The sequence below is a fragment of the Clytia hemisphaerica genome, unplaced genomic scaffold, assembly GCF_902728285.1.
Source record: "Clytia hemisphaerica strain Z4C2 unplaced genomic scaffold, Clytia hemisphaerica genome assembly, whole genome shotgun sequence".
Taxonomy (NCBI): Eukaryota; Metazoa; Cnidaria; class Hydrozoa; order Leptothecata; family Clytiidae; genus Clytia; species Clytia hemisphaerica.
This window is the reverse complement of record NW_027103608.1, coordinates 349,676-372,360: the sequence shown is the minus strand read 5'-3', so window position 1 is coordinate 372,360 and position 22,685 is coordinate 349,676.

The following is a 22,685-nucleotide window of genomic DNA, read 5'->3' as shown; positions in this document are numbered from 1 at the left end:
TTCACTGAAATATTGTGAAGGCATTTCGAGGCACTTTATTAACTTTTGAGTTCTTTCAGCCAAGCCATCTTGTGCTTGTTTAAATTTCTTATTGTTGATCTTTCCTGCACAATGATTTTACAATGCAAGTGTATTATCAAGGGCATATCAATAATGTCTAAAACGCACTGAGAAGTAAGTATTAACGACAAACCAATAAAATTTACCATTAAAGATTCTACATTACTGATTTCTTGATCAACAAATAGTAATCAAATACGACAGAGATAGAACAACAGAAATTCAGATGTTATCATTCCAGCCGCGGCTTTCTTATACTATGGTCCTACTAAGTGCGTCTTGTCATATGCCTGTATATTTACTTGAATTTACTTTTCTTCTTCTAACTACTGACAATAACTGTTTTTCCAGCTGGCAGTCAACGTTGTTTCAACGTATATTCAACGTTCACAACGTCCATGTAACGATAGATGAACGTTATGGGTTATGGTACACTGTCTCATTACCGTTAAAAGTTCCCTTTAGAATTCTTCAAAAAAGGATTTTTTACGTTGTGTCTTCCCTTTATTCTACTAAAACTGCAGGCCCGTTGGAAGCTCACTTTTGAGCATTTGTAATTTTTTTCTCAAATTCCTAGCGATATGTTTTCTTACCACACAAACCATATAGGTGCAGACTGGATCGGCCATCTTAGGGATACCTTAGATACGCTGGCACAAACTATATTTGACCTTTGCAGTGTGCTCCCGGGGGGAGGGGGTACTAGGGTTGGTGAATGAGGGGTATGTAAGGACGGGACCTCCGAAAACCGACCCTTAGAGAGACCAAATTTTAGTGAAAAAGTGACCCTTAGAGAGACTTTTTCGAAAGATTTTCTCTGGTTTTCAAAAATTTCCTACCCTTAGTGAGACTTTTTTGTAATTTTTTCTCTCAAAATCAAAATTTCTTTCTAAAAATCGTGATTTTTCCCACCCTTAGAGAGACTACTTTGAAATTTCCTGATCTTTGTAACCCTTAGAGAGACCTTGAAAGGTGAAAACCCCGACCCTTACCGTCCGCACATACCCAGCACCTATTTTTGCCTAAGTAACCCCCCCCCCCGAAGTGTGCTTTATCATACTTTAATAAAGATGAAATTGATGACCTAGATGTACCAAAGCTCTACCCAGTGTATCGAGCACTGTTTCAACATTTGTTTTCAACAATGGTATGACCTAGATGTGAGCAAAATTAGAATCATCAATTTCAGTCACAATGTAAATGTACCCAGTCTCATGACCTGGTTGTATTGCAGCAATATTAAAAAGAAATGACCTGGTCAACAAAGAATATATCTCTGCACTCTGAACTGAATTTTATTGAATTTTCGGTTTGGTCGAAGCAATATTTCATAATCTATTTCAGCACATATTGTTATCTACTTGTTTGCTTGTGTACTTAAGTGAGAGGTGATGTCTATCATCAGGAATTTCATTTGAATAATTTTTGTGCTGATTCACTGTTTACTTAATAATACCATGTATTGACTGTACTTGAAATTGTTGATATCACATTATTTCATCTAGCATTTTCTGAAAGAGGCGCGCGCCTCTTATGCTGACAAAGCAAAAATCTTGTACTCGCGCGGTGCAAGGGGAAAAATACACCTTTTCGACCATAGTTGCGCAGTCAAGTGCGTGCCACTTTATTATTTAATTATCCATCTAAACTCGATCCAATTCTTTTTTACACCTCTTTCTTGTGTAGGTGCGAAAACAAGAAAGAGGTTGTAGGGTGGTAAAATTGACAAAAAAATACCCGCACGGTAATTGGCAGCTACAGTCGGAAAGATGTATTTTTCTTACTTTTTTTTAAGATCAAAGGGTATGAGATACGTTATATGGATTGACACATTGTACTGTCGGTACACTTTGAACGTTTATTCAAAGAAAAATTGTGCGCTGCGGCACAGAACTAACTTTAATCAAAGAGAAATTCTGATTACTCCGCGCATGCACTGCATCCATTCACTCTAACGGCCATGGTTCCGCTAAGGGAATATACTGATTGGTTCCGGAAACTTCCGCAAACGCATCTTTTAAAAAAGAAAACTGTTTTTTGAGACACCAATAATTTAACGGGAACAATCTATAGTATGAGCCCGGGGGGGGGGGCAGCCAAGCAAAATGACTGACGGGTATGTGCAGGCACTAAGGGTGTGTTTTCAATGGATCCGAAATGCACTATAAGGGTAGGTTTTTGCCGCCTGCACTGCAAGGGTACGAATTTCTAAATTCTAACAAAAATGAAATTGTCCACTCAAAGTTTTTTTAAGGGATTCAATCCCCTTTACCTAATTCTTTTCAAATATTGGATCAACTACGTATTGGATCCCTTTTTAGATGTAAAATTACATACATACATACTGTATATACGAAATCTTCGTTTGACCAATTTCAATCACTTCAGGGATAAAAGCTAGAGTGCACTGTAAGGGTATTCAACTTGGCGAAAAATGCACTATAAGGGTGTATTTTTCGGGAAAAACCACTGCACTGTAAGGGTGCAATTTTGAACGCCAATTTTTAGCCCGCACATACCGTCAGTCCAAAATCCGACTGCCCCCCCCGGGAGTATGAGGTATTTTGAGAAGTAGATTCCCATTCCATATTTGCCTTTTGAACATTTTCCCATCTATAGAAAGAACCTGCAACTCAAAAAATCTAAAGTTATATCATGAAAATCTATAGTTATGCTCTTGTGAAACTTAAAGTTACGTAAAACACGCGAGTTGATAGGGGAAAAGACGTCAATAACCCTGCTTTCGAGGGAAAATATAACTTCTTATAAGCCTAATTTTTCCAAAAATTCTTGTTAACAATAAACAAGAGCCGCAAAGATGCGGATAAATATTTCCTTTACAAATGATAAAATAATTATTGATGCCCTCAAAAGATCTCAAAGTGCTTTATCTCAGATAACATCAAGCAACACAAGTCCCCAAGAATTTCAAAATGTTTATGTAATTGCCAGTATTTGCAGGATTATTCCTAAGATGACGAAGCATGGCTCCGAATGGGGTTCTAGGCCCCCCAACAAATTTAGGTCCCCCCTACGATTTAGGTCCCCCCACTTTTCAGTAAGGTTCAGGTCCCAGTTGAAATATAAAGGTTCAGGTCCCTGCAAAAATTGCTTTCAAGGTTCAGGTCCCAGCAAAAAAAGCTGCTGTCATTTCTGGTAGTATTATTACTAGTTTTTTTACGTATCAACATGGGACGTCAACCAACTGAGGAAGAGAAGAAAGAATTCATGTACATCATGAAAATGCGGGGTTAATAAAAATTGGGGGTCCAAATTGAAAATTTAAATAAATGTTGCCCATCGGCTGGGCAACGAGAAAATTTTGGAATTTTAAGGGTAGAAATCTGCCATTTTAGCCTACACTTTGATAGAATGTAAGAGATAATAAATTCAATAGAAAAACCCTTAACTTATTAACCAAAACAATAATGAGGGGGTATTTTACAGTTTCTTAATTAGCCCCCCAGAACTTTAGTGTAGCCCTTCAGCTCCCCCCACTTTTTTAGGTCCCCCCTGAGTTTAAAAAATGAGACAGCTCCCACCCAATTTTAAGCCAATTTGAGATTTAAATTACACCCATTACACCCCCCCCCCCCCAAATAAGTGGGGGGGGCGGAGCCATGCGAAGGTTCAAACCTACGGATTACGGAGTATATCCAAGCTGAACTCGACTGAGAATAACAATGCAGTAACCAAATTGACTAGACAACCTTTATTTTCGTTACTCTCGGGTACCTAATAGCGCCCCCCCGCTAATTAATTTTTCGAAGATTTTCCCACCCCCGCTTATTAATTTTTGGGAAAATGTTTTTGAAAGTTCCTTTTTTGTCCCAATTCTGCTGTATTAGCCTCCTTTTAAAAAATTTGCCACCCAGGACATTTTTATTCCAACCCCCCCCGCTTATTAAGTTTTGAGATTTTTTCCAACCCCCCGCTTATTCCAATCCCCCCGGCCATTAGGTACCCGAGAGTAGGCCAGGTGGACTTTAGTTGGATTTTAGTATTATACTAGCCGTCACCCGGCGTCCATCGTTAAAATGTACATGTAAGAAATCTCCAAATTTATAACAAAAGTTTCAACCTTTTGCCTTTAAAACGCACATGGAAAAAAATCTACAAATTCACGACCAAAGTTTTCCACGTTTTAAATGCACGGGGAAGAAAATCTCCAAATTCACAACAAAAGTTTCCACGTTTAAAACGCACGTGGAAAAAAATCTCCACGACCAAAGTTTTCCACATTATAAATGCACAGGGAAGAAAATCTCCAAGTACCAAGTTCAAGACAATGATTCCAATTGTTTAATTCTATATTCAGTACAATCAAAATTTTAAGAGTTAACATTCTTCATATAGGCCAAGGTGTTCCGGTTATATCAGCTTAAAAAGTTTGAAATTACAGTTCTGTGAACCGCAACAGAATTTTCCCCACAAAGAGAGTTTTCACTAGCTGCCACTAACCAGTTAATTCATTGTTGCAGATAAAAATACCAAGGGAAATTCAATCATTAACCAGTCAATTTTGCTCCATGTTTAAATTTTTAGCTCAAAGCTAGCTAAATCATAAGTTCATCACCAACCATCGCCATCTGACCATTGCGCATTGGGTGGTGCATACCATAAAAGTGAGTTCAAACTATTTTGATGTCGCAAGTATATTTTCTTCAGGTATAACATGGTTAGATTTATCCACAATCACTTTAGGTAAATATACAGGCAAAATTGAAGTTAGCTTGGGCTGTGAAAGTTGACAAAATGTCCTGATTTTCCAAGACCATCAAGATAAGAGATTGTATCTCTCACAGCAAGAGTATGTAAACGAAACATCAAATCCAGACAATCGTACAAAAAACATGATCCAATTCAACTCATGAAAGCATAAAAACCAAAGAAAAATAGCGAAAGAGCAACATTTGTTGTCTATTTTTTGCCTCTACTCCATCTTTGTTATGACTGTTAAAAAGCAGTATGGTCCGATCAACAATACGCTTTCGGACCTGGTGACGTTTTCCGATCGGCAAGGAGAATAGACCACCGTACGCATATTTCCTACGACGTGTCTTGAAAAAATGACCTCTTCCGTCTCGAAAAAAAGAACATCCTACTGTTTGTACCGCCGGAGCTTGATTTAAAAAGAGACTCATGTACAAACTCACGAAATTGACCAAAACCGAGCGTTATTACCGTTTTAACAAATATTTCCTTCTGGAAAGGAAATATTTAAAAAGTAACAACTGCTTGATCCCTTTTAAGCTGCACGATCATCATGATTTCTTGAGTCTTTTTGAAGATTTTGTCCGATATTGTTTAAAAAAGACTTAATTCAGAGAAAATCTATGGAAACGCTGAAAACCTCATGGTGTTTTCTGAAACAATCAGGATGTTCTGAACGATTTTCGAACGTTTTTTACTACCTTTAGAGAGACCGTTTCTCCAAAATTTTAGTCTTCAGACACTTTTGCGGGGGTCGATTTTAATTTCCATATTTTTGGAACCGTTACAGAGACTCAATATGCTTTTAATTGTTTTTGTAACCCTTTGAGAGACTTTCAAGGGTGTTAAAAAGGGACCCTTATGACTCGTACATACCCAACATAAATTTATCCTAAGTATCCCCCCCCCCGGGTTAACAAAGTGATATAATCTGAATCGTATTTTCACCATCAACATGACATACCAAAGTCATGACAGTATCAGAAACAGGTGATAGATAATGCTTAATTAATACACCAAATAAGAATATGTTAATTAGCAAAAGTAATTTGGCTGACTATTTGACAAATACACATTTCACCAATTATATAATTGACAAAGTTATCAGAAGCTAGTAAACAAAGTAACTGGGTGGTGGCACACAACATTGTTTCAACGTCCATCTAATGTTCACAACGTCCATAGTCCATATAACGTTAGATGAACGTTGAAACAACGTTGTGTGCCAGCTGGGAACTGGGTGGTGTAAATTTTATTACCAACAAGTTGATGATTTATATAATAACAAGAAGTACAGGAATATTTTCAGAAAATTATGTCTCAATTCTACGTCAAAGTTGGGGAGGGGCGCTACCAAGGATGCTAGACTTATTATGCAAAAGAATTTTGGAATACTAAAAAATCGGTACTGATAAAAACCTGATTTTAGAACTGAAAGTATTGATAATTACTACTCGGTATTTGAAACCCGCTAGCCTGGCACACAACGTTGTTTCAACGTTCATCTAACGTTATATGGACGTTGTGAACGTTAAATAAACGTTGAAACAACGTTGTGTGCCAGCTGGAGACTTTTTCGAATGTTTGGAGCCCAGGTTTTCGGGCTCCAAAGACTCGATTTTTTGACGTCACTTTTAACTTGAAAGGCTTCTATTTTTCAAAAATCGTCAAAGTGGAACTCACTATAAGAAACGAGATGAAAAATCCCGGTTTTTGGTGAGGTGCTCGCTAGAAATTCGCCAGTGCTGTAATTTTCATCCAATAAACGTAATGCGTGGTGGATTTTCATGATGATATTGCATTAGTATGAGTTCAAGATGCCCATGTATGATTTGCTAGCAATACTCTATAGATAAAATATTAAAAGGCCTAAAAACTGCTAAATTGAACTTTAACGTCGAGTGGTGGTTATTTTTATCAAAGCCTTTTCCGAACAAATCCAATGGGTTAGCAGCTGGAGATGGCAGTCTGTTTTTCGCAAGCAATCGACATTTAAATTACAATAGCTATAGTATCAGTCTAATTAGCTATAATTTCATTAACATTTTTGACAAACAGGCAAATTATTTTAATCTAATTACCTTTAAACGAGTTTGTTAATTGCGCTTGTTTTCTAAACCACTCTTAGCAAGACACCATAAGCAAAACAAACATAATAAGAAGATGTCGTCAAACTTTAAGTTTCAGGGTGTGTAAATTATAAACAAAACTAACCAACTGTTAGTTAATGCGGGGTAATAATAAGTACACCGCAGAGCTTTGTTTGCTATTGACCCGTATGAAGGCGTTTTAAATTCGAGATTAAATCGATCTGAAAATGCTTACATAAATGTGCCTTTTCGACCGTAGTCGCGCGGTCAGGTACGTGCAACTTTATTATTTGATTATACCCCTAAACTCGATCCAATCCTATTTTTTACCCCATTTTCTTTTGCTTATAAGTGCGAAAAAGACTGAAACGGTTTTAGGGTGGTAAAACAAACAAAAAATTTCCGCGCAGCAATTAGCGGCTACGGTCAAAAGGTGTAATGCGACCTAAAATCAAAGTGCCATTTTAGTGCTCTTTTGCAGGTATTCTACTGTCAATTAACAAAAAATGGTGATCTTTCATACATTTTTCCCCAGTTTCTTTTTAGTTTCTTCTTTTTGATTAATTTTCAGAAGTACTTTTTAAACTTTGAGGTATAAGCAAATTTAATCTTGCTACTTTCAACAGACTTATAATATCTTAAAAGTCTAAAAAAGTTGAATTCAAAAAATGGAAATTTCTAAATTCTGAAATTCCTTAAATAGCAAGGTGCTTCGTTTCTTTTTTTCAACTATTCAAATGTCTTTAATTTTATCCCTTAAAAGGAAAACAAGAGGAATCTCGCTATATCTTTCTACTATTGCAACAAACATAGAGCCTAAAAAGGTCCAATACTTTTGAACTAATATCCATATCTAAACAAGGAAAAAGAAAAAATTTGAAAGCTTAGGGGTGAAACAAGTTTCGAGGGACTGGTGTTAAATAATTAATGCGAGGAAATTACGAAGGGAAACTGAAGACAAATCCGTCTCCTCTCTCGCTTTTTTCCCCAAACTGACGTCATTTTAGTCTCCTGTTGGGTTTATGGTAGCCTATACTAGACGTCACCCGCGTTTTTTTTACGCAAGAAACGGGATAAAAAATCTCGGTTTTTAGTGAGGCACTCGCTAGGTTTATGGGAACTTTTAGCGTCATAAGAATAAGCGTCATAAAGATTAATCTACCTGATTATATTTTAATTGACGGGTGTGGCTCATTTATTAAAAATAAGCTTCGAGTATAAGGCCTGGTAGGTAATGTTGAAAAAAATTCCGTCCCTATTGGTATATAGCTCATTTTTTTCTGCAGAGTGTCTAAAAACATTAACCGGATCACTGAGACGTCACTGAGATTGAAACAGATAAAGTAGATAACAGATTTGGACACTCTAGATAACTTAACTTAGGTTAAAGAGCAACTCACGTCTGTACATTTAACAGTTCTTAAGAGTGTCCGTTAATCTGAGGATTCTGAGCACGCGGGGGATTCTCAAGGTACGCACGTGCAGCCCTGAAGGGTCCTTTTTTTCCAAAATAAGGGTGAGATGAGAAAAAGTGTACCCTAAAGGATGTAAAATTTGAAAAATCTGACCCTATTTTGGTCAAAAGAATTTGAAGAAAATACATCGTAAGGGTTGATTTTTCGCCCGAATTTACTCAACTTCGGCTCAAATTGTAATCTAAATTTCAAATAAGACACTTGTCGAGTCTTTCATCAAATGATAGTTTAACTCTACAATCATAGTCGAAATATATTGAGATTTTAGTGTATTTTAACGTTTTTCAAAATTCAAAGTTCGGGCAAGAATCATTATTTTCGCATTTCCACTTTCTTTCATTGATTATTTCGATTTTAGAGGGGTTCGGTGGCTTCTAGGCTATCTTCCAAGCCTTATAGGAACAATTTTGAGCTTTTAAATCTAGAGATCCTCTAAGGTCCTAAGTATTAAGTCTCATGTTAAAAGTCAGAGTTAAAACTCTACTTTCCAACTGTAGTTTAAGGCGCTTAAAATTATTTGTGGTGTTCAAAATTTCACGGGCAAATCCCCTTTGTCTGAAATATTTTGTCTATGATTGTAGATGTGGATAGCTAAGGTTGACATTTTTACCAGACTTATTGATTCACTCAGCTTCATGCTGTCAATACTAAATACTAGTGTGTCATTTGCAAAAATTAATCTTTGGTCGAAATCACTTGTTTTATTTATTCGTTACTATGGCATAAAGTTATATAAAATTAATAGTGAAGAACTGGAAAATGAAGACATTCACACATCACAGTACGCCATCATGAATATGATATTCATTGTCGCTATGGTGTTACCATGGGGTGAAAGGGGTTTTCACAGATTATCTTGACTTCCGTGACCTGCTCCAATTATTGCGAAAATAGGTGAAAAATGAGAGTGTCTTTCATTCATTGATTCAAAGCTTTTCCAATGAAAAAATATTACACCCTCGTATTATTTCCAATATATTTTGCTAATATTTGTAGCTGAAAGGGGGATAAGAGGAAGAAAAATGGGAGAACTTGAACCCTAATGAAATATGAATGAATCTTCATTTTCACATGTGATATAGTAAGAAAAAATCTTTATCAAAGAGGGAATCACCCCTTCATTGAAAGAGGATGTTTTCTTTATTGTCCTTGACAACAAGGGAATCACTGTTCCTTAAAATAGACCAGAAATAAAAGGACCGCGCGAAAAAAGGAAATTAGTAAAACCCCCATTTTCACGGGTTTTCAGTTAGGGATTTTATCATAAATGAATATACTTAGCGTGGGCTATACAAGTGCCCTTAGCGTGGGGCTCATTTTAACGACTTGACCTAAAAAGCTGAATAAATAAGAAAGATGAGCGGACACGTACTAAATAAAGATAGAAACCACCCACACTTCAAAAATTGAAATTAGAAGACTTTGAACCAACCGCAATATTTTTAATTTTTAAATAGAAAAAAGTCATTGGAGTTCTTTAAACAGTTGACGCCTTCTTATTTGACGCTCTACTATTCGATGCGCTCCATTATTCGATAATATTGAAAGTCACCGCCAATGAGAAACTCTCATAAATCACTCTCTACCATATTCAATACGCTCCATTATTCGACGAAATTTAAAGTCGACGTCAACAAGAAACTCTCATAAAGGACGGTCTACTATTCGATGCGCTCCCTTATTCGACGAAAATTATATTCCCCTTGAAATTAGAGAGCATCAACTGTATTAAAAGGTCACTTTAAAAGGGTCCAAAAGAAACAGAAAGCTGTAATAAAAACCCTTTCTAATTATATTGCTGACCAGATGCGAAAGCATCAAAAGAAAAATATACTACGCTGCATGAATACATAGCCTTAAATTTAAGGCAGTTGTGGAAGGGCATCATAGATAACTTCTGGCGGAATCGAAAATGCTTGCTTGGTTCCAATTTCGGATAAGTTACCGACTACGCTAAAGAAGGAGCATGTCGATTGCCTAAGGGAGAGGAATGATTGTCCATTCTTTGATCTATCCCGTCTCTAGTCGGGTTCGACTTCTCCTGTGCGTAGGGATGAAAATATTTCGGCTGGACTTGACAGTCCTCGAAAACGAGAGCTAATCCCACTGCAAATAATCCATGATGCGTTCTGATGGAGTTCCTTTAACCAAAATCTTCTCGATGTTGAAAATGTTATGGTAAACCTTCCACCATATCTGTAATATGCTGTTCCCGATGATCCGGAGAATTTACTAGTTGTGTATATATTTACTTTGATATTGCAATAGCGTACTAAACACAAGCTGCAGTCACACTTAAAATAAAAGTTGGAAGGGATGTTTATGGAGGGAAATTTAGCGCAAACTAATTGTGACAACATTTTAAACTTGCTCCCAGTTCATATTTCAAACACGTGCGTGCTAAATGTCGGCATTCCTGAATATGATCTCGATAATGACAAAAAACTGTCCCCCCTGTGCCGCACTAACCCCTGAATTGATCGAACGCAAAATGCTTTAAAAAGAACAAATGAAGATGTAAAAAAATCAAGGAAAGCTTGAATATGATGAAACTTTGGAAATGAAAAAGAAGTCCAAAGTGAAACTAAAAGTGATATTGAGAAAGTATTTAACAACTTTTAGTACATTTTTCTTTCATATTTTTCAATTCTTTCTTTCACCCACTCAAAAGCTAATATTCTCGATTAAAAATTTCGTAATAGCTAACACTTTTTACTCATCAATTTTTCTTCTCTTCATTTTTTGATTCCGTTTCCAATGATTTGATCACCACAAGAATCTTTTGTTTAACTCATTCTTCCTTCAGATTCAAATGATTCAGATGATTCTTCAAATTTTAAGTTTGCTTTTCGCTTACACGGTTTCTTTTATATAAGAACATAAGGCTTCGATGTCATCAATGTTAAGAACACGTTAAGAACATTTTAAGGCATTGCAGACATCCAATTTCTTAGGAAAATAGGTAGAAATAGTCATAAAATAGTGAAAATAAGAACATGTTAAGAAAGTTTTTAGGCTTAAAATCCAAAAAATTAAGAACATCAGAAGACTTTAAAAATTTTGAATGTTCTTATAAAAAACGCGACTTCACATAAAAACAATGAGGCTCAAAATCACCAAAAAATAAGAACAATCTGAATATAATACTGAGCCTAAAATTGCTATATTTCAAACAATTTAGGGTATTTATTTTAGTGTACAGTATGTGGCCCCAAAAACGTTGATCAAATTTAAAACTTCTCTCAAATCTAGAGGAAAAGAGGTTTTACAAAAATTGTTGCTGCATGAAAAACTTTAACATCTCTACTTTATTTCCCGGAAGTTCTTTTTCAAAATGTTTTCAATCGCTTAAAGATATTACGTGAATACACGTGCCTTTGAAAGACTTCGGATATGTTCTTGTTTGATTTTTGAGCCTAATAATGTTTACAGTGCTCTTATTTTTCGCCATTTTGTGAGTATTTTTGTCCATATTTCTAAGAAATCGGGTGTTTTTGCAGTCTGCAAATTATTACGAATTGTTCTTAAAATGTTCTTAATATTTTGGCCATGGAAGCCTTTTGTTCTTATATAATTTGTTCTTTAAATAAAAAGGTGTACATCCAACCAGAGTTCAGGTCAGGTTAAACGTTGAATACACCCCTGTGTCACAGACCCGGTGGGACCCCAGCTCCACAGGAAAATTTGCCCAAAATTTCGTTCCGGATAGAAAAAATACCATAAATTTGTCGTTCTTTTTTAAATTTGTGGTTCTTTTTGAAATTGGTCGTTCTTTTTTAATGTTGTAAAGAAGGCACTTTCTCCCCCTCCTACCTCTAACAAGTTAATATACCTCTAACAAGTTAGACTATCTGCGTGTAAATTTCAAATCCTTCAAGAACAGCAAAGTGTTAAAAAATGAAGAAGAAAATTTCGCAATCGTTTTCACAAGTCACATTTTAAATTTATATGTTTTTTTTTTCTTTACAGAGCTGAGAAGAATCGAATCGGCAAATTTGAAGTGGAAATGCTAAAGGGCTACATACACTACACAATATATTGTCGGGCAATATATTGTCGATATATTGCTGAGTGCCGGCAATATATTGAAAAGGTGTCCGCAATATATTGTCAGCTTGATTTGCAATATTCTAACAATATAGGGGGATTGTTTACCGAAAAAAAATTCCTTTTTATAATAGAGTACCAGTTGTTTACTTCGTACATTACGGTCCGCAAACCATATTGTCGAATATTGTTCGCCAATATATTGTGTAGTCTAAGTAGCCCTTAAGAAAGTCAAATTTTGGCAAAATTTAATCCGAACTCTTGTCTTGTAGAAGCATTTTAGGAAATAAGAAAAGTGAGTCCACCTGAATTTGACTTTTGATTGTATTGCACTAGGAATATATGGTTGATAGCCAATAAAAAATTCTCTCTGGACTTTTAAATGGTGCTATTTTACTTAGTTGTTATTTTGTTATTTATGGATAAAATTCAATGAAGAATTCTTTCGCCTATGAGTCTTTAACCCTTCGACTTATTCTCACCGGACTATTCTCAAAGAGAAACGAGCCCTTTTGGTCGTTTGTGTCAATTTTCTATTGAGACTGATTTGACTATTTTGCAAGGTGGGTGTGGCTGCTGGTAATCTGATAATAGAAAAAGGAAAATTATACTCGACCTGGAAAGTTGGGTGTGGCTGGTAATTTGATAATAGAAAAAAAAGGCACTCGTACATAGAGAAAGTGTCTACTTCGCATCTATTTTTTCGATCTGAAAACGACCAAAAACCTTTTTGTGTTTTCACCGTCGAATGGAAAATTGTCTGTTTAATGGATGACAAAAGTAAGTTAGAATGACATGAAGCACGTTTTCTCCTCTTACGATGCTTTATCGCCTCTCTGTCTGAAGGCCAATTACGTAATCATGAAAGTACGGACTAAGAAAAACAATTTGAACTACTCTGAATAGCAGACCTCTACAAAACCGCAGGTAGTATAGTGTAGTCTATAAAAAACACGAGTTCGTTAGAGGATACAACGCAGTCTAGAATTTCACAGGCAAAAATCGAGAATAACAAATTAAAGATAGGAAAAAATCTTTGTTTTTTCAAAAACAAGGTATCAATAATCCATGAATAGGGGACAGGCTTTCGAAAAATACATTTTGACAACTGACTTTAACTGAGTAGGTTGTTGGCTCAGCGAAAACATCAACAATAGTTCACAACAAGATACAGCATAAACAATGATATATCTCAGAGAAAAACCCTTTGAATAAATTACTGATTGCTGATTATCATAAATTTGCATAAATTATGCGATCGATGCAAAATGAATAAATTATGAAATGAGGAGGCTTTGGCTCTATTACAAATGTTAAAATGTCGAGGCGTTTCGACATTTACCTACCTGACCTCGGGACAATTATGAAAACGGGGGTAGTTGAGGCAGCAATTATAGCTTTCCTTATCCTCTTTAAATACACAATGCCTCAGGGGGGGTGGGGACTCATATGGTCTGACCCACGACATGTGCCGCCCTTAAGGTTAGGTTTTTCGAGACCCTCGAAATGCACTGTTAGGGCTTTTGATAGAGTGCACAGCAAAGGTTTTCTTTTAGTTGGATTTAAAGGAAGAAAAGTCGTCTGAGAATTGAAAAAAATTAGCTGAATTTGTTCAAAGTTATCTGAATTCATATGAAACTTTTGCACAACTTTTGTTGTTGCAGTCAGTCTGTTATTTCTCAACTTTAAATTGGTAGATTTGTTTAACTTGGTCAATTTTCGTAACTCAAGGTTATTCTGAAAATATAAATATTTTAGGCTTAAAATTATCCAGAAATAAGCACCACCTGCAGGCTCCCATTTAATACGTTTTGATAGAAAACTAACCAGGGACAGGAGGGTTTGAGAGAAAAAATATTTTATTCAAAACTTAGAAGACATATTTCGAAACATTAAACATCAGATAAAAATCAAACAGGAAAAACTTGTTAAAGTAAAAATATCATAGAGGTAGCCAGCCTTAAGGAGCTTTATTATGAACGATGGCTGGCGATGATGCAATATCACACACATTTGATTAGAGTCCAAAGTTTTGTGGGTCTCGGATATTGAGGGTTACAAAGTAGGTTATAAAAATGCATGGATTTTTTGAGAAGAGGTCACGTATTCCAATAATACACCTTTTCGACCGTAGCCCAGTCTTTTTTTCGCGCCGGAAGACAATAGAAAAAAGGATTGGATCGAGTTTAGGGTGGTAAAAATACCCGCGTGGCAATTGGCGGCTACGGTCAAAAAGGTGTATTTGGACCGAGCTTTGTAAGTGTCTAAGTAAGGATACTCTCTTTAACGAGGCCGAGAACGAGGCTAGGGGTCAAGGTTGGCAAAGAAGCGGGATCGGTTCTTTTTCGGTCTTTCAAATCAAATTCAAATCGACAACGTCAGATCAAGATTGATTTTACACCTCGGACAAACTTTTTCGAGAAAAACTCTTTTCAGGAATGTTGATGATTTTATGTTTGTCTCAAAGGGTTAGTCTCAAAGGGTTAGTCGTAGAGGTTTTATCGTGAAGGGTTTGTCGTACAGAAATTGTCGTAAAGGGTTCATCGTAAAGGGTTCGTCGTAAAGGGTTCATCGTAAAGGGTTCATCGTAAAGGGTTCGTCGTAAAGGGTTTGTTGTAAAGGGTTTAATATAAAGGATTTGTCGTAAAGGGTTTGTCGCAAAAGGTTAGTCTCAAAGGGTTAGTCATAAAGGTTTTGTCTCAAAGGGTTAGTCATAGAGGTTTTGTCGTAAAGGGTTCGTCGTAAAGCGTTAATCGTAAAGCGTTAGTCGTAAAGGGTTAGTCGCAAAGGGTTTGCCATAAAAGGTTTGTAGTATCTATTCACAAGCTGTCCTTCAACGTTGTTTCAACGTCTATTATTTAACGTCAGCATAACGTAGATGTGATAAAGTTTGAACCTTGGCTGAACCAAGTCCTAGCTCTAAAGGGCTACTTAGACTACACAATATATTGGCGAACAATATTCGACAATATGGTTTGCGGACCGTAATGTACGAAGTAAACAACTGGTACTCTATTATAAAAAGGAATTTTTTTTCGGTAAACAATCCCCCTATATTGTTAGAATATTGCAAATGCAAGCTGACAATATATTGCGGACACCTTTTCAATATATTGCCGGCACTCAGCAATATATCGACAATATATTGCCCGACAATATATTGTGTAGTGTATGTAGCCCTTAAGGCAAAATATAACTATAGGCCATTTCACAGTCGCAAAGCGTAATGGGTAATCAGGACCACTGCGCGCTAATAACGACTTACTATTGGTCCAAAGTTTTGAAAAAAATTGAAGATTTTTGCGTCTAGCCAACGGGAAGCCGTAATGGAGGCGCAATCAGTCCTGATTACCCATGATCCATTTCGACCGTGAAATGGCCTATACTGACATTATGTTAGATGGACGTTGGATTAGCGATGATTTGAGATGGAATGGAAATGGAATATAGGATGGAAAAGAAATTACACTCTATTTCTTTTATAAGAACAATATTATAAGAGCAATGAGTCTCATAATTGCCAAAAAATAAGAACAATTTAAGAAAAATGCTGGGTCTGGAATTACTCAATCTCAAGCAAGCATTTCCTCTAGTACATATAATTCGCCCAAAACCCTCACTGGTCCAGCGTTTGCCCTAATCACCATCTCCACTGGTACACGATACTGGAACCGTCAATGATTTTTAAGACCGTTATAGTAATGCAATTGTGACATTTTACATCCAAGTTCTATTTCTATTTCTATTTCTCAGAGATACTAATGACATGATGTCCAAGTTGGGCTAGTGAGACAGGATCTTAAATCACTAGTCAAATTCACATGACTTACACTCATTTTCTTTTATGAGAACAATTTATAAGAACAATGAGGCTCATAATTGCCAAAAAATAAGAACAATTTAAGAAAAATGCTGGGTCTGGAATTACTCAATCTCAAGCAATTTAGGGGTAAAAAGTAGTAAAAGATTGGGTATAAAGCCTAAAATTTTACTCTATAAATAGGAAAATAAGATTTTGAGGCTCAAAGTGTCAAAAAACAAGAACAGCCGAGCATCCTCAAAAATTTACTGGTTCTTATAAAAAAAGAGTCTAGTCAGAAATACAGCTTGAACATCTGTCAGACTGATGGCCACATATCAAAACATTTTTAAGCAGCTTGGCAAGAAATTGTCATTCTCGATGTTGTAAATTCCTTTCGAGATTAATGTTCGTAAAGGGATTAAGTTTTGACCTACCACAATTTTATGACAACCCAAATCAAAATTTTCTTAGCAATATTAATTTACAATTGGTAAAAGTCGAAAATTTTGTAACAGTTATGGTATCTTGATATCTGGTCCAACCAAGAAGCTAGTGAGTATAGTGCAATGGTATGGTATCTGGCCACGGTGCGCAAGGTTGCGGGTTCAACCCCAGCCGGGTGATACCAAAGATTCCCAAAATGGTAATTGATACCTCTCTGCTTTATGCTTAGTTATTAAGAGAAGGATCGAGGGCAAGTGTAGACTAGAGTCTACTTCTGACCGAACTTTGCTTTTTGATGATTTTGATGGCGCTGAGTCCAGTGAAGTAGACTAGAGGATATCGTCATCTTGAATTTTTTCACTTAACAGTAATATATATGCTAAAATCCATCAAAGTTTATGAAACTATAAAAAAAACATGAAAATCACCTCTCTCTACTTCTATTTCTTTGGTTGTACATAGTTTTCTGTTTGTTTTTCTCTAAAAAAGGACTGGATGATTTTGATGTGTAACTGGCATGTATTTGCTACCACCTCAAGCAAAGCCAAAATATGAAGCCTGCCAAATTACCCCGTGCCACTTATCAGCGCCATCCAATCTTATCAAAAAGCTATAAGTGGCCCCCGGGCTAGGGTAAGTGGAGCAATCCAGGGAGAAAGAGTAGCGCCCCTTCCTGCCTTCGGGTTAAAAACCAGGGGTTCACTGTTTGAATCCCTGCTCCTTCTAGTGTTCCGTTCAGTTTATAGATAGCCGAGCCGGCTGGCCGTGGACCCCGTGGAAACAATCGAAAGACTACCGAAAAGTCCTAGATTACTGGGCTATTCATGTAAAATATCGACTCTATCTATCTATGCCATGTTGAAAATAGGTGTAAATTATGCATAATCAGAAAAGGTTTTAACTGAGATGGATTTTCCGGGATTTTCAGACTCTGGAGAAGACAAGAATTTTTCGGAAAGATTAGAATCTGATTCATAAAAGAAATCACATTAGAATAATGAATATATACATGTCTATCTTTCTATATGAAAAAAATCGATGGCGGTTTTTTTAAAGCTTAGCTGACCAACACCAAATTGACTTCTCAGACAACTGCTAATACACACGTTTTTTGCAAGAACATCCAAAATTTTTTTATACCTTCTGATGTTCTTAACTTTTGGGGTTTTAAGCCTAAAAATGTTCTTATTTTCTCCATTTTGTGACCATTTTTATCTATTTTCTTGAAAAATCGAGTGTTTCTGAGTCCACAAAGCCTTACCACAAAGCCTTAGAATGTTCTTAACTGATTCTTAGCATTTTGGCCATCGAAGCCTTATGCTCTTTATATAGTTTGTTCTTATTTAAAAAACGTGTATAATGTTTCACTGAAAGAAATGATAAACTTAATCGGGTTTTAGAGTGAAATTCAAACTAATAAAAATGGGGGTCAAACGAAAGAAAAAATCTGAAGGAAAAATATTTTTGTATGTGTGTCATGACCGCGAAGTCAACCCGCTTTGTATTAAATAATGATATATGTTCGTCTATTTTACCGAACGAAACTATGCATTTGAGACATTTTTTTCGTTCTGTGATTTCTGAAAAAAGAAGAGCTTGAAACTCATACATACAGTTCGAAATATTATAATTATTGCAAGTGAATGGGAATGGTCCTTGCCGTTTATATTGATTGATTTTACATGACAAGATCGTGGTATTTTAACGAAAATAGTGTTCTGTAATTTCTAAAAATACTTGTAAAGTTATAAAACACAGCATGAGGATGACCATTTTGTTCAATAATATAAATTCACTTTATTCTCTGGAGAAAAATATTTGAATCTGCGACCTTTGGTATAATTGCTGCCTGATCACCTTTTTACGGGCTTTTCATCCCCAGCTATTTATATGCCCAATTTATGCAAATACAAAATTATCCACTGCCTCAGAATGATATGATATGATGTGTTCGTTCAGATGTGGATTATTCAGCTAATTACAGAGACCCCCGTCCAGCGGTTTTCGTGATGGCGCGATTGGCGTTTTTGAAAGTTTGTGATTTCGTGATTTAAGATTTTAAAGTGCGCGATTACGTGGTCGGAAGAACCAACGTGATCAACGTGATCCTTATAGAAAGGAAATTTAACTCGTGATTTTGAAATTTCTTTTGTGTGATTGCGTGATTTGAAAGGTGACTGGGGGGCCTCATTACGACACTCCTGTCTCGGTGACAATTGATTTCATTTCCGTTGACAATTTTCAAACTACCTGGAATAAAACGAATAGAATAAAAACCAAGGTGATAAGGCTGCTCCCAAGTACATCGGTTCTGCGACACAGGTATCTACTCTAAGGTTCCAAATAGTAGGGGGTTCGAGTAAAATGGGGGTTCGAAATTGTGCCTCCAAAAACTCCGAAAATATTTTAAGCTAAAAACAGGCAATTCAGTTTGTGATAGCTGAGAATATTTTCAAAAATAAATGGAGGGGTCCTAATGAGAACGGGGGAAATCCGAACATATAAAAAAAATTAATAACCAGCCGGGGGTGTTTATTCGGGACATTAGAGTATTCCAATAAAAACATAATTTAAGACCCAATTGATTTTCCAGACATTTGATGAACTGTCTAGTCTGATCTCCTCAAAATTCTCTCCAAAGGGTGATTCCTTGAATCGCCTCATACACGAGAAAGAAGTTAGACAAAGCAGACAGAACATAAACACATCTTTCTTTCAAAGCAAAATGTCAACCTAGTGTGCCTGTATACCACAAAGAAAATTAATGAGATTTCGAGAAAATATACGATAGAGGAGAAAGAAAATTTATTGAATGACATTTATTTAGCATAGTAGACATTCTTAAGGTCATCAGTCATTTAAATGAATAACATTTATTAAATACTTTATTAAATACTTTACTTAGCATGATGCTCTGTTAGATTTTCTTTCCTCGAAAATGAAAGAAGGAGGTTTAACAGAGGGATGTATTCAGAGTATACCATTTTGGGGCCATTCAAGAGGTCCCTTCAGCGGTAACTCTAATCACAATATCACGAAATTTTTTGTCTTCCAATCACGATCACGCAAATCAGCAAAAATAATGGACAATCACGCATCCGTTTGAAAAGTCCAAATCACGTATCACGGCTCAAAAATTTTTCGATCACGTTTTGACCTCTCATAACGCAATAACGAAGAAAAATTTCCAAATCACGTAATCACGAAAACCGCTTTGGGGAGGGGGTTCTCGATTTCAGAACGACGGTATGTGCCGCGCAAAATCAGCTTTTCAAAATCGTACCCTTACAGTGCAGTTCAATATGGCTGAAAAGCTTTCAGTGCATTTTCTCAGGATTTGCTCAACCCTTATACTGCACTATATTTTTCAGCTGTAAATCTGAGTGAAAAAAGAAGCTTGGGCACTGTATGCACTGTATGCATAAGGTAGATTGGGAATCAGTTGTTAATCCTTCTTGCGGTTCGAGATTTAGTAACAAGGCCTTAAACTGTAATCTCATAAAGGGAAAAGAACCAATCAAAAAGTTTCAGGTCATACCAATTTGATTGAATCACGAAGATTATAGTGTATAGACAATTCATACACACGTTATCAATTTTTAACCGCGGATTTTAAATCACAAAAGACCTGAATCAGCTCAAACTCAGATATTGAAGAAAAGTATTTAATATATTTACGGTAGATAACAGAAGAAAAAAAGTAAAACAAATCGAAAAATCGTTGACCAATGAGTTCATCACATAATTCGAGACGAGAGTACTAAATTACTTACGTTGAATTTTTCTTATATCTCAAAGGATTTAATTTGATGACAAGCAAATACTAGAATCCAATGTGAGTCAATTTGAATATCTCTTTTTATTGAACTCGGTAATATCACTCATAAGGCAATCACTCAGAGATTTTTGCTTTCAGATCACGATCCAATAAATCACCAAGAATATATTTATCCGCAAAAACATGTTTCGTCCTTCCCAGGAATCATCAGTAAGGCTTGGGTAAGCGAGCATAGACTGCTGTTGTCACCAGAGTGCTTAAAACACTAAGTGTTGGGCTTCCCATAATCAATTGTGGTGAACGGAGAAACAGAGCTTGCTCCTCAACAGAGTCTATAAAGTGCTCAAAGAACCGAATTTCTGAGCGTAATACTTCTATCCCACACCAAGAATATATAAATTTCATTCATACTCCAACAATCGCCACAACTGTTGGTCACTTAACTTGGACAACCAGTTTCAACCCCTCCCAAACAATGAGTTACCCCTTAAAGGTGTAAACCCACAACCAGCTTCCCTCTACCCGGACATGGGTCAATTACGACATTTGCATACCCCTAAAAATATCACCTCGATCCCTTTGGACGATCACTATTTGGAAGAGCCCAATCCAAAAAATCGCACGCTGAATTGATAAATCTTAAAGAAAATGCTTTTCCTCAAGATAAGCCATTTTTGGATCCACTTTCGCGCGGAATGAGCAGAAATCTTTTGACTTTTTTGTAAGATCATTGGTCGGTTGAAAAATGAAGCAGTTCCAATGGAATTGACGTAACGGATGAAAAGAGTAGAATTTTCTTCAAGTTTTTTTTTGTTCGAACGAAACTTTTTTATGACGTAATCTTTCTTCAGGCAAAAAAGGTTAAGAAAAAACTGTCGCCCATTTCGCGCGAAAATGGAGACCGGCCTTTAGCAGGAGATGGAAAAAAAATCAGCATCATGATGAAGAATTGCTGTTGCGCGCAGTAAATCATTCTTTATTACCCCAGAGAGGAGAGGAAGAGCGCAATGCAGGGCGAAGGATAACACCACCACTCGAGGTACCTTTCTGTAGAACCGATCGTTATCGTGCCTCTTTCTTTCCCTTTTGCATAAATAAATGGAATAACCTCGGAGATCATATACGAAATCTTCCCACTATTAAGTCTTTCAAGCAAGCTATTCTCCGATTCCTCAGACGCAGTGCTAACTCAGTTTTCAGAGCTAGTGACAACGATGGCGTTGTTCTCCTTAACCGATTGAGGGTTGGTTTTAGTCATCTTCGTGAGCATAAGTTCAGACATCATTTTGCAGTCACAGTTGACCCCTTCTGCAACTGCCGACAAAGTTCAGTAGAAACAACACAACATTTTCTGATGCATTGCTCTGATTACTCTAACGACAGACTTGTGATGTTCGACAGCCTTCTTCAACTTGACATAACCTTGTTTCCATTTAATCCCAAAACATTGTGTAGATTACTTCTTTATGGCGACCCCGATTTTAGCATTGTCCAAAATCATGATATATTGAGCCATGGATTTATTATAGAGACTCTGGATAAACATCGAATGAAACAGTGGAGAGCGGAGTATTGTCTTTCTATTGTTTCAGAAAACAATCGATGTACAGGCTTTGTCCACAAAGGACAACTGTCATGGTGGCTCGAAGGACTCTGATTTTGAAAAATGATTAATACTCTTATTTCTAAAAAGGCGAATACATTTATGAAATCTGGTGTGAGAAAAACATCATCAGACGAGTAAAATCAAACAAAATGCTTATAATGACACGAAATTTTGAATTGGGAATAACTTTCCAATATTTCTCCGAGAAGAGCTGAGATTGGTATATATTAGATGTGAGTCTCATAGCTCCACTGTGGTATGAAAATCTTTTGGTGGCACGTGGTGGCACGGTGGCTTTTTTTAGGTTGAAGTTTAAAAATATCTGGTGTCAATATTCAATTTCTTATACATAGCATCTTTTTGCATCTTTCTCGAAATTTAAAACGTCATAACGAAGTATAATTAGTAATTAACTAGATGAGTTTGAATCTCGGAGGAGAACTTAAAGTCTCATTTGGGAATTGTATAAGTGTATTTTGATAAGAAATGCAATTAAAATGCTACGAAAAATCATTTAATAGTGGAAGGAGGGTGAACAATAATGTCATTACTGCGGACAAGGCTTGTACATGAGAAATTGGAAAAATTCAGCTCGTTGTTTTTCCAGTGTCTATAATAATTCCATGATTGAGCATAACGATAAAATTTATCTGTGATACAAGTCGTTTTG